The 12,712-nt window shown below is 44.5% G+C and overlaps 1 protein-coding gene across 8 annotated transcripts in view; it reads left to right on the plus strand.

The window, feature by feature from the left end:
* Positions 1-12,712, plus strand: part of GNG7 (G protein subunit gamma 7) — a 136,424-nt gene that overhangs the window by 66,141 nt on the left and 57,571 nt on the right. For 4 of the 8 annotated variants that reach the window (XM_050933977.1, XM_050933975.1, XM_050933973.1 and 1 more), the window contains exon 3: positions 11,800-11,825. The exons of the other annotated variants lie outside the window; for them this stretch is intronic. The gene's annotated coding sequence lies outside the window, so the exon portion shown is untranslated. The remainder of the gene's footprint in view (positions 1-11,799; positions 11,826-12,712) is intronic. 8 annotated transcript variants of the gene reach the window in all.

Genomic DNA, 12,712 nt, shown 5'->3' on the forward strand with positions numbered 1-12,712 from the left:
ACAATCATCTTTTTTTCCAAGATGAACAGTCCCAGTCTTTTTACACTCTCCTCATACGGAAGCTGTTCCATACCCCTTATCATTTCTGTTGCCCTTCACTGTACTTTTTCCAATTCTAATATGCCCTTTTTTGAGATTGGGTGACCAGAACTGCACGCACTATTCAAGATGTGCGCATACCATGGATTTCTATAGTGGTACTATGGTATTTTCTGTCTTATCTATCCCTTTCCTAATGGTTCCTAAAGTGATTAGCTTTTTTGACTGTTGCTATAAATTAAGCAGATGTTTTCAGAGAACTATTCACAATAACTCCGATCTTTCTTTGTGTGTGTAGTTGGGATTGTGATTCGCAACATGCATTTCTTTGCACTTATCCACATTGAATTTCATCTGCCATTTTGTTGCCCAGTCACTGAGTTTTGAGAGATCCCTTTGTAACTCTTCAGTCACCTTTGGCCTTAACTATCTTGAATAATTTTGCATCATCTGCAAACTTTGCCACATCACTGTTTATCTCCTTTTCTAGATCATTTATGAATATGTTGAACCACACTGGTCCCAGTACAGATCCTTGGGGGATGCTGTTATTTACCTCTTTCCAATGTGAAAACTGACCATTTATTCATAGAATATCAGGGTTGGAAGGGACCTCAGGAGGTCATCTAGTTCAACCCCCTACTCAAAGCAGGACCAATCCCCAACTAAATCCCCCTACCGGTTTTTTCCTCTCTTTTAACCCGTTCCTGATCCATGAGAGGACCTTCTCCCTTGTCCTATGGCAGCTCACTCTCTTAATTAACGTCTGGACTCTAGCATGCTGTATGCCATTTGGAAGTCCAGAGCTTCATGCAGTTCTTGGTTTTGTTTTGATTTTTTTTGGCAATGGTTTGAGGAGCTCTTCAGCTTTTATCAGATTCTTGGCTTTGATTCACTATGCCAACAAGTGTATCATTTAAAGCTGAGTTTTTAGCCTTGCAGCAGAATATCTTTACTGCTTGTCTGCAATTCTCAGCCACGCAGGTATGCAGGGCCGGTGCAACCATTTAGGCGACCTAGGCGGTCGCCTAGGGCACTAGGATTTGGGGGGCGCCATTTCCTATGGCAGCAACCGCAGCAGCCAGATCTTTGGCCACCCCAGTCGCCGCCAGCATTTTGGCGGAGGGAGCTGGGGCAGGGGAGCACGAGGAGGGCCACCTGCAGCAAGTAAGGGGGGGGGCAGCATTCAGGGGAACTCCCCGCCCCAGCTCACCCCAGCCCCGCCTCCTCCCCGAGCAAGCCGTGGCTGCTTCACTTCTCCCACCTCCAGGATTGCGGTGCCTAAGCTGATTGGCGCCGCAAGCCTGGGAGGCAGGAGAAGTGAAGCAGAGATGGGGTGCTGGTGTTCATGCGCAGAGCAGGGGTGAGCTGCGGCAAGGGGGGTGCCTCAGGGCAGAGGGTGGGGAGCTGCTGCGGGGTGGGGGCGCCTCAGGGCGGGGGGGGCCCTTGGGGCGGGGGGCTGGAAGGGGGAGGGCATAAGGTGGAAGTTTCGCCTAGGGTGCGAAACATCCTTGCACAGGCCCTGCAGGTGTGGGTTTAAATATGCGTCTTATTTTACTGTTGCAGCACAGTTCCTAAGTTGTCAGCCAATTTTAGTTGACATCAGTTTTTCACTTGTTTTTGGTGGGGAGTACGGAAGTAGTGTTCTGCTCTCAGTGATGATTCACTTGTTGCAGGTTTAAAGTACACCTCGTTTGAAGTGAGAGACTCTAAAGCGACTTTTATGTAAATAGGCTTTTGTTTTTGTTTAATCTGCTGAGTTTGGGAGAGGGTGCCTGGGTCTAGTTCTGATTTTAGAGGGGCAGTGTGCGTGGTTGGGGGGCATTGGCAGGGTCCCTCCAATAAAACCAGACCTGGACTCAGTTGTCCATTGCTACATTTCGGTGACTCAGTTTGCGTATTTGTGTTGTCTAGTTGTAGTATTTAACCAATCACTGCTGCTGTATGGTTTGCCATGAACTCCCCGTTGAAGCCTCCTCTGCCCTATATTTTTTCTGTTAAATTATGTTTTGAATTGCACTCTCAGCCAGTGGGTTGCTGATCTGTGTCATCTAGCCCCATGAATCTCATGGGAAGACCCCTATGAGCTGACAGTTTCTTTCCTTCTTTCTTTTTAAACATAACATGACAGAAAATAGTGTTGAACTGGGCCTAAGGGAAGGTGTGTCTCTTGCTGCTGCCGTCTGTCTTACTTCAGACTCCGGAACAGTGCGTTGTGCCTTATTATGCTGTAACCAAATGAACTTTTATTTTTAACAAACCCTATTTTAGAGACTCTAACAGAATCCTCAGCCAGCCCCTGATTTGGCACTGACTTGACTTACACATGGCCCACTACCTCACTTTCTGACTGTTCAAGCACTCGATGAGGCATTAATAAGCTTCAGACTCCTACTCTGACATTTCAGAGACTCAGACCTCTGCTGCATCGGACTAGTCAGGGACGGAGCTGACTGACACTGATTCATCCGGTACTAATGGGTGTTTATTTTCAAACGGTGTGTATTTTCCCCCAAGGTTCAGCTGTAGAACAATCCACAGCATAAAATGAGCTTGCAGGAGCATTGAGTCAGAAATCCTGCTATTCAGTTGTCCCTCTCGAACAGATCTTCAACCGGAGAAGCAATCACTGCAACTGGTGGCCACATGAGATGTCACGTGACTCTTCATGATTGCCCAGCTCAACAGCCACTGCTTCCTTTTTCATATCCTAGCTATCTCACTGTGCTATGGTCTTGTGCCCATGTTCTCTAGTCTTGATCCCAGTCTGTCTCGTGCCCAAGCTTGTGATGCTACAGATGGACTAGCTAGTGGTATTTTTAAGTGTGGGGGATTGTGTAATTAGTCACTCTCGCAGAATCTGTAGACTAATGAGGCCAAAGAATGCATAATGCTCTCTGAGCATTGGTAAGCAGCAAATTTGCTACTGTCAAAATTCTTTACAAATTACTAGCCATCACCTGTCATTCTCAATAAGTAACAGTATGGGCAAGCACCTTAGAAATGAAGAGGATGATTAAGAGCAGCCTTGTTAACCCTTCCAGTTTGGCCATTGAACTGTTGGCCTGGAAGTAGTAGTAACTTTCCATATTAGATGCCTTGAACTCTTTTGGGTGTTGAGCTGTGGGTCTAATGATTGTGCTCTCAACCAATGGTGAAACCAAGAAGATTTCAATGAAGAGCGTAACATAGCTCATTTTGTTTCGTAGGAGGTTATGGAAGGATCTTCCTACCTGTAGTGTGGAAGGGGAGGAAACTGACCTTGCACAGAGGGAACTTCAGGGACTGTTTCACCCCATTAGTGGCAAAATTGAAGGATGTTTACATTTGATGACAAAACACTAGGGGTCAGAACAGACACATCTCATTACTACTGATTCTTGTAACTTGCCTATTATTTCTGGCAAGGGCTTCCTTCCAATCTTGGCAAATAAAAACAGAGCAATATTCCTGTCTCTGGATTTTAACCATTATTCCAGACTGAAAACTTTTTGTTCTGCGAGGCCATTATTCTCTTCCTACCATGCTGGGGAGCAGTTTCCTAGTGACCTGATCATCTGCCTTCATATTTTCAATTCCACTCCATGGGAGCTGCTTGTCTGTTGTCAGAGCAATTACATTCTCCAGCAGAGAATTAGTTTTAACTTTGTTTACTTTACTGCTGGGCTGCTACGCACATAATGTCTGTGGAATATTGAAATCCCTTGTGTGAGCTTGGTGAAGGAACGGGTGAATGGATGCATGTACTAAATATATTTTGATTGTGTTTTTAGTCTTCAGTGACTAATCCCACCTGGGTTCTCATCCTAGCTTTCTGCATCTCCTTTTACCTTTTCTACAAGCTAGTTGTTTAAGAGTAAGGATGCTATCTGGGGCATTCACATTAGATCTCCTCCATTGCAATTACCCACACTTTAAATTGCAGCACTTGTTTCGATCCTAAATTAGGTGTTAACACAGGATGGAAGCAGGGAGGAGATACAGCATCCTGCTGCCTTATCTGTCATTCCAGGCAAAGAATTTAACTAATCTTAAACAATGCGCAGAAAGATCATCAGTGTGTCTGAGTAAAACTTAAACTTCATTGAAAGTTGCCACTTGCTGTGACCGATTCTGTTCTTTCAGGGAAAACCCTTTTGCTCTTTTAATCCAGAATTACCCTAAACTACCATATGCATAGCATGAAATGAGGGCTTTTTCTCCTTTTAACCTTTCTCCTCCACCCTGCTTGTAATCGCTCTTTAAAATCATTGGATGAGCCCAAAGGCTTGATCCTGTGAGATGCCAAGTGCCCTCCTCCCACACTGCCCTCAGTAGGGGGGTTGAAAACACTCTACAGGATTGTGCCTCAGGTTGGATGCTGAGCCCTATAGTTCATAACCCACAACAGTTACAGCATTCTGAAAATGGTCAAAATGCAGCATTCCCTGAAAAGACTTCAGTGGCTTTTTGTATGAACTTGGTCCTTCAGGATTCTGAGATCTGAATGGGTCTGATTTAGGAGAATAGCTTCATGAATTAAAATTAGATTTTTCAAAGGCACCTAGTGGATTTATAAAAGCAGCAAAGAATCCTGTGGCACCTTATAGACTAACAGACGTTTTGGAGCATGAGCTTTCGTGGGTGAATACCCACTTCCTCAGATGCATGAGGGTATTCACCCACGAAAGCTCATGCTCCAAAACGTCTGTTAGTTTATAAGGTGCCACAGGATTCTTTGCTGCTTTTACAGATCCAGACTAACACGGCTACCCTCTGATACTAGTGGATTTAGACACACATGTCCCAGTGGATTTTTAAGATCTTTCCCTCAGCTCTTTGCCACCCACGTGTTTGTTTTTTTTTCCTCTTGTCTGTGGGTTTATTAAAGACAAATCTCGGATGATGGATTTTCTTATTTCTCTGAATCTTTTGCTGCAAAAACAAAACCTTATGTGCAGTGGGGAGAGGCTTGCGCACAGGGCACTGATTCCTCCAGGCCGGAGGAGTAGGCAGTGCGACTCACTAGCCTCAGCTGACAAATGTAGGCAAAGTTTGACAAACAGCCCACTCTGAGTGGAATGTGTGGCAGGTTTACTCTGAGGCTGATCATGAAGGTGACTTTATAGAGGGGGTGGATAAAGTGGGTGGATGGAGGAGGGGAGCAAGACACTGAAGACTTATGCATGTTCTTCCTGATGGTTTTTAGCCCTAGTAATAGTTAATGTCAAAGCAGCTGTCAGCCACCTCCAATGCACCCATACACAGGAGCTTTTCAAAACTCCCCGTCTGTCCCTTTGCTGCCCCTTAGTTTTAATTTTAATGTTGCAGACATTGGATATTCAAGGTATAATCTAGTTAAGACTCAAATTGAGGTGAAGTGCTAATGCCCATTTTTGCATCCAGTCTAAAATTGCAGCGTTATGATTGGTTCCTCTGCAGTTACTTACTACTTTTTAAATGATAGCTACTCTGTATACCGTTACTTCTGCAAGCTGCTGACAGTCTCCACTCGGTACCGACAAGACAATGCACCCCTATGCTTTCACACATTCATAATTATTCTTATTTTGTAATGATGGCTGTTCTCCAGAGAATGTTATGTAATGCTTTGTGATGGAGCAAATAACCACGGAGTCTGCCCTGCTTTTTATTTCTAAATATAAATGAATCCTTTCTTTCTGAGATGCACTGCTGCTGCTAAGAACTGTGCATTCTCTTTATAGCATTCTATAAGCATGTAGATTATTATTCATCATGGTTACAGCAGTGCCTATGGATCAAGCATGACAAGGGCCAACTTGTGCTCGGTACTGACTGTGTAGAACAGTACACAGTCCCTACCCTGAAGAGCTCACTATCTAAAAACACATGTTGAAGAGACTAACTGATATTGCATTGTCTTCTCTAAACAGTTCTAGTTAAAACACATGCAGTCTGAATCTTATGAATACATTTTCTTCAGTGGGACACTGCTAAGATTAACCTGTTTGCAGGGTCCAAAATAATGTTTTATAAGCAGGTATTTTCCCGAAACAGATGTCTTTTTAATCACTAAATATCAGCGACCAACCCTACAGCAATAAACTACTGTGCAACCAATAGAGAGGAAATCATTTTAGTACAGTTTCCAATGACTTTATAGAAACAGAAAGTTCACTTATTTTGAACTGTGGTAGGAAAAATACCTTAAATGTCCCTAAATTAAATTCAAGCTTTCTCCACTCTGGGGACTATTTTCAGAACTAATTATGCTATGTGTGCTGTTAGATACCAACACTGATGCTAGCTTACTCTCAGGAACAAAACTGTGGCATAGCAGAGTCCATATGCTTTGGGAGTTAAGCAGTTCTGTTGTCGATATCGCATTTTTTTAATGTGACGGATCTGTTGCATGAGACCGTTGCCACACAGGCAAAGACTGAAGTCATCTGTATGGTCTCACTGCAAAACTCCTTGAATGGCTGTAAATAACTTGTGAATTTCTCAATAATAATCTTCTATGGCACCACTTAGCAACCTCAGCTTCTCTGACCTATTGAAAAATGCCACTAACAAGTCAACGTGGTCTATATCTGGAATCTGATACATCTGGTACCTGTGGCAAACTAAGGCCTTGGCTACACTGGCACTTTACAACGCTGCAACTTTCTCGCTCAGGGGTGTGAAAAAACACCCCCCGAGCGCAGCAAGTTCCAGTGCTGTAAAGCACCAGTGTAAACAGTGCCGCAGCACTGGGAGCGTGGCTCCCAGCGCTGCAAGCTAATCCCCATGGGGAGGTGGAGTACGTGCAGCGCTGGGAGAGCTCTCTCCCAGCGCTGGCGCCGCGACCACACTCGCACTTCAAAACACTGCCGCAGGAGCGCTCCCACAGCAGCGCTGTACAGCTGCAAGTGTAGCCATACCCTAAGGTGCAGCAGTATTCTGACTAGAGACCTGCTTTTCTGAGTGGTTTCTCTTTCTCCTGCTGTTCTTCATTTTCGCAGGGTGAATAAGAAAGAAAGTCTGTCCTGGAATGACTCAGGCCTTGTCTACACTACAAAGTTGCAGCGCTGGTGAGGGGGTTACAGCGCTGCAACTTAGGATGTGTACACACCTGCAGGGCATTACCAGCGCTGCAACTCCCTGTTTGCAGCGCTGGCCGTACACCCGGTCGTGCCTCGGGTGTAGAGGATCCAGCGTTGGATCACCAGCGCTGGTCATCAGGTGTAGACACTCACCAGCGTTTTTGTTGACCTCCGTGGAATAAGTAGGTATCCCTGCGGTGTGCTCTGGCGTTCCCCGCCCCCCCCCCCCCACCTCCAAGCAGGTCTCCTTCCCCGCGGTGTGCTCTGGCGTTCCCCGACCCCCCCCCTCCAAGCAGGTCTCCTTCCCCGCGGTGTGCTCTGGCGTTCCCCGACCCCCCCCCCCCCCCAGCAGGTCTCCTTCCCCGCGGTGTGCTCTGGCGTTCCCCGACCCCCCCCCCCCCAAGCAGGTCTCCTTCCCCGCGGTGTGCTCTGGCGTTCCCCGACCCCCACCCCCCCAAGCAGGTCTCCTTCCCCGCGGTGTGCAACAGCGCTGCAGCGTGGCCACATCTAACACCACTTGCAGCGCTGGTTGCTGTAAGTGTGGCCACTCTGCAGCGCTGGCCCTATACAGCTGTACTAATACAGCTGTAACAACCAGCGCTGCAAAATTGTAGATGTAGACATACCCCCAGTAAGTCATTACTGCATTGTGACACTAGTAGGGTGAACTTTAGATCTGCGTCCATGAGACTATCACCAGACTCATTCTGGAGACCAGAAAGGATTAAAATGGGGGGGGGGGGAATGAGACTTAAGTCCTGTTTTAACTAATTATTGGAATCTGAGGCACTGAGAATCAGTTTTCTGAGTAAAACAGGATTGCTAGAAATTGCACTTCTGGTTTAGTTAAGTCCTGCCTTTTTTGTATGCTTAAATTAAGTTCTGCAGTCAGTTGGGAGCCAGTTGTAAAACAAGTCTCTAACAGGTAGTTAATGTTCCTTTATTAAAATGAAATTGCATGGAAAAGCTTGGTGTTAAAGCTGTAAATATGCTGCTCTGGCTTGCTCTGTTTGAGTAGAAATACTCAGCTGAGTGCAAGTAGGAGAAATCTCAATGAGAGAGGGAACTGACCAACATGAGGACCAGAATGATCCTGCCTAATTTTTATACACTCGACAGAGTTGCCACTGTATTGTGTAGACGCAGACGGGGATGTGGGATTTGTTGCATCTTTTGTTCAGTGCCCTCCAACCCTGTGAGGCCTCAAAGCGGAATTTAGAAGAACCTGTACATAATAGTAACTTGCAGTATGTTCAACTCCTGATAGCTTAGCCTGTAACAGTTCAGTCCTTTGCAGTGTTACCTTTTCATTTAACCTTACAAACACACTGGTTTGCCTTCTTACTCGTGTGTGTGTGTGTGTGTAAGCGTGTAAGTGTGTGATTCAGCTTTGTCCTTTCACTCAAGGGAAAAGTGATGCTTTGCTTTTCCTCCTCCTCCTCCCCTCTGAGCCTATAGAACTGAGGACAAGAACAGTAAACTCAACTCACTGTGTGGGCAGTGATACGCTGTAGGAGGGTTCCCCGACCCCAGAACCTCAGCAGTGATGCAGCCGATTGACGTAGTTTTTCCTGCATCAAAGTGACTGTTGCCTAGCTGCCTCACTGAGCCTGCCTTTTTTGTTTTAATGTTCCAGTACAGAGCTGTGAAAAGCCCACATGCGTTTTTACTCTCTGAAGCAGTGTTGGCTAAATGCCTGAAAAACATTCTCTAGCAGTTGTGGAAAGAATCCCATTAATTTTTACAAATATTTTTGTTTCCCCCTCTCCACCCTTCTCTTCAGATTTACAGTAGTTCTCCAGAGAATTGAAACCTCATTTCGCTGACAGAGGCTGAGCAATCTTGATCAACTAACTTCAGTGCTACAAATTAAATTTGACACCAAACCACATGAAATTTAAACGTGTATCTGGCTGTTTTTACCTATTGTAATACACTTTCCTCATCTCCAATCACTTTCAACTAGCTGAATTGTTGAAAGTGTATCCTCATGAAATGAACTTGGGCTCTTCCTTGAAACTGGAATGCCGAGGGTTTTAAAATATTGAGTACTGACACATGTACCTGACACTGCTGGTTGTGTTTCTCATATGCCTGTGCATCAGATTTTAAGGTGTAAACTGTAATAGAGTGGGTGGGATTATATTATCAAAATAATTTTGAAGTTCCTGGAGAAAGGGCTGGACTGTCCATATCTTGTATTCTTGTAACAGCAGGTATCGATTGCATTTTCCATCAGCTGTAAGAACAGAGTTCATTACACTAGTTGAAATCATCTTGGCAGATGGCAGTAGTACTTTAGTTGAAAAAATGCACTAGCAACTTTTTGCATTGTACAGTAACTCCTCGCTTAACGTTCTAGTTATGTTCCTGAAAAATGCGACTTTAAGCAAAATGATGTTAAGCGAATCCAATTTCCCCATAAGAATTAATGTAAAGGGGCAGGGGGTTAGGTTCCAGGGAAATGTTGTTTTTGCCAGACAGAAGACATTATATACATTTTAAAGAAGCAATTTAATACAGGAATTAAACACGCTGGCAGCCCCCCTATCAACTCCTCTACATCCCCCGTTCCCCCCCCCCCCCGCAGCGTCTCCTGCCTGCCAGTGGACCCCGCAGATCAGCACCTTCCCCCTGCCTCTGGCAATCAGCTTTCTTGCAGCGGTCAGGAGGCTGCAGGGTGGAGTGAGGACAAGGCACGAAGCCTCCCCGCTCCCTCCCCTGCCTCCTGAACATCGCAAACCAGCTGATTGCCTCAGGCAGGAGGTGGGGGCAGCAGGGGGAAGGCGCTGATCCGCAGGGTCTACCGGCAGGCTGGAGGCACTGGAGGGGGCCGCATAGGGGAGCTGATGGCGGGGCGGGGGGTGGGGACTGTAAACCGTGGACAGAGCAGGCGGCCAAACAACATTATAGCATAGCATTGCACAACTTTAAACAAGCATGTTCTGTAATGGAGCAGGGACATAAGATCAAAATAACTGTTAAGCGGGAGGACGTTAAGTGGGGAGTTACTGTAATTTGCTCTCCCGGATGAAAAAAATTCAGTAGCCAGTGATCATGCTCATTTGTCTTGGAGTATGACAAAGCTAGGTGAATTCTCGGGGAGTTTGTGCCTTCCTCAGTAATTTATCCAACACTGATTGCTCTTAGACACTGTTCTAGTAGATAGACCATTGGTTGTCTTCAGTCTGTCACTTTTTAGCAACACTGTGGCAATTGCAATAGAAACTTGTTTGTCTTGCTCCTTTTTAACAAGGTAAATTAAACTTTAAATTGAAAGAATGCAAATTGGGGATTAAAGGGACATGGCCAGGTCAAATTTGGTCTCAAACTTTTTTTTTCTTTTAAAACTAGATGTTTTTTTGCAAAGCTTACAACTAATAGAAATCTTTCCATAACACGTTTTATATTGAAAAGGTTTGTGACACTTGTGCCGTGTGTACAACCTAAACTTCATAGAATTCAGCTAGTGCATGAGAATGTGCAGCTCAGATGAAACTGAGCAGTTAATTAGATTTTCCTAATTTAAAAAAGAGACTGGTAAAAAAGATGGAAAGATAAATAAGATGTTTTACCGCAAGATGTTCGTGTAAGGATGTATGAGAATGCCTTGGGTATTGGCCTTGTTCCTGCACCTATTGAACTTGTAGAGGGATAGCAAGCTAAATTCTTCTGACATAGGTTCATAAGGTTCAGAAGTACTGGTGTGTTTCTGAAATATATTTTGTGTAAATGATTTTAGTAAACTGGTAAAATTCCATAAATCCCTTTTAAGGCCACCCTTTTCCTAGGCCATTACAAGTGAGCTGATCATGGGATATGAATTTCCTGTTGCCTTCATTGCCCCCTCTACTCAATGTAATAAAACAGCATGCCAGAAAATCAGATTGGTTCCTGTAATGATGTCCCTGTCACTTGTTCCATTTTAGGTTAATTTGCTTGATAGGGAGGTTATGGTTTTCCAGCTTTCAGGTGCTCTAAGTTCTCTGCTAGTTCATTTTTAAAACTAGAGCCCAAAGTTGGAAGTACACAAAGCTTTTTAGCTTTTAAAGATATCTGACATATTCAATGTTGAGAAGTGGAAACTTCTGGTTTAAAAATTTTGCTTAGAAATTATAGTACAATCTCATTAAGAATCTTTAATGCCACGTAAAGCCAGCTGAGTTTGCTTTAACATCTTACTCGGAGCTGTGGTAAATAAACTTGATTCATTCTTTCCCTGTTGTGTTTTTAAAACTATGAAGCAGAACACATTTTTGAAAAGCCTGACTCCTTAAAGAATGCTGGTTATGTGAAAAATGCACACTACTACAGAGTCCTGCTGGTTACATCCTTTCTGCCCCCTTATCCCTGCCAACATGGAGTGCCTAAGGCATAGACTCTGCTGTGTGCCCAAATACCTTCTTGCCCTTGGATGTCTCATTGCTCCCTTCGGCTTTGGTCATCACTTCTGCCATTTTGACTTTCAGCCCCTGGCTAGAAAGTCATTTACTGAATGCTGTGCAACTGAAGTGACCCTTCATGGAAGTTTTAGCTTGTGCCATCAGATACCATTAGGCTGCTATAACCTCAGGGACTTCCAGTATCTGATGTTGCAAACTGCAACATTTTGCAACATTCTGAGTTCCATTGTGAAGGGTGTAAGTGCACGCTAGATGCTAACTAGTTCTGTGTGATCATTTGAAGGTAACACCTCCAGTGTTTTTTCTTTCAGGAATAATCCAGGAACAGTGAGGAAAGGTATGTACACACTGGCCATTTTGAGCCCTTTTCTTAAAAACTGTATAACTAAAATTGGCATGCTGTTTCCTGGCATCCCTGTATGTCTGATTGGAATGGTTTCTGGTCTGTAGTACTGCTTAACATTAACAAGTGATAGTTCAGACTGAACTGAACCTTAAACTGACCGTATCATTAGACCTACAGGACAAGCCTTTGGGCAGGATTCACTGAATTGGTCTGTGCCACACACACAGGTCTCTTCAGAAGAGGTCTTGAAAGGACTATTCTTAACAAGCAGAGCAGGTTACTGTTGAGTAGTTCTGCATCACATGTAACCTGCATGATGCACGGGCCAGCTATTTTCCTTCTTCTGCAACAGTAAAGGGAGGCAGCTCACTGGCACCCTGCTCTTGCTTGTGGCACATAATGCACATTGCGAGCCTGGATCAAGATTTGTTTGGCTCATATTTTATATTTCAGGGTATCTGCTTTCCTCTTATCTCTCTTCACATCCATGGCACCTCGGATGTAAGGTGATTCTGAGCCTTTATGACCGAGCTGTCTCATATCTCTTCTCCATCAAGTTACCTTTGTGGTTATGCCTGCTGAATTGCAGAAGATCCATGTTGCACAAAATCTCTTATCTGCCACAGGCTGGCTAAATTCTTGTAGAAAGCTTTAGAATTCATTAGGTTGCAGTAAGAAGATGAGGAGGACAAGCAGTGCACACTGAAGTAGCTTTTTTAGATCTTGCTGAATTCCCAGATGTTGCAGCTATTATATGCCAAAAAGCAGTAATATAAGGAATAGCATGTCCTTGCCTGAAATACTGTGTTCGTGTCTCATCTCCCTGCCTCAGAAACAGTATAGAAGAGCATTAGGAGTGACTAAGAAGAATGATTGAT

The sequence above is a fragment of the Gopherus flavomarginatus genome, chromosome 24, assembly GCF_025201925.1.
Source record: "Gopherus flavomarginatus isolate rGopFla2 chromosome 24, rGopFla2.mat.asm, whole genome shotgun sequence".
Taxonomy (NCBI): Eukaryota; Metazoa; Chordata; order Testudines; family Testudinidae; genus Gopherus; species Gopherus flavomarginatus.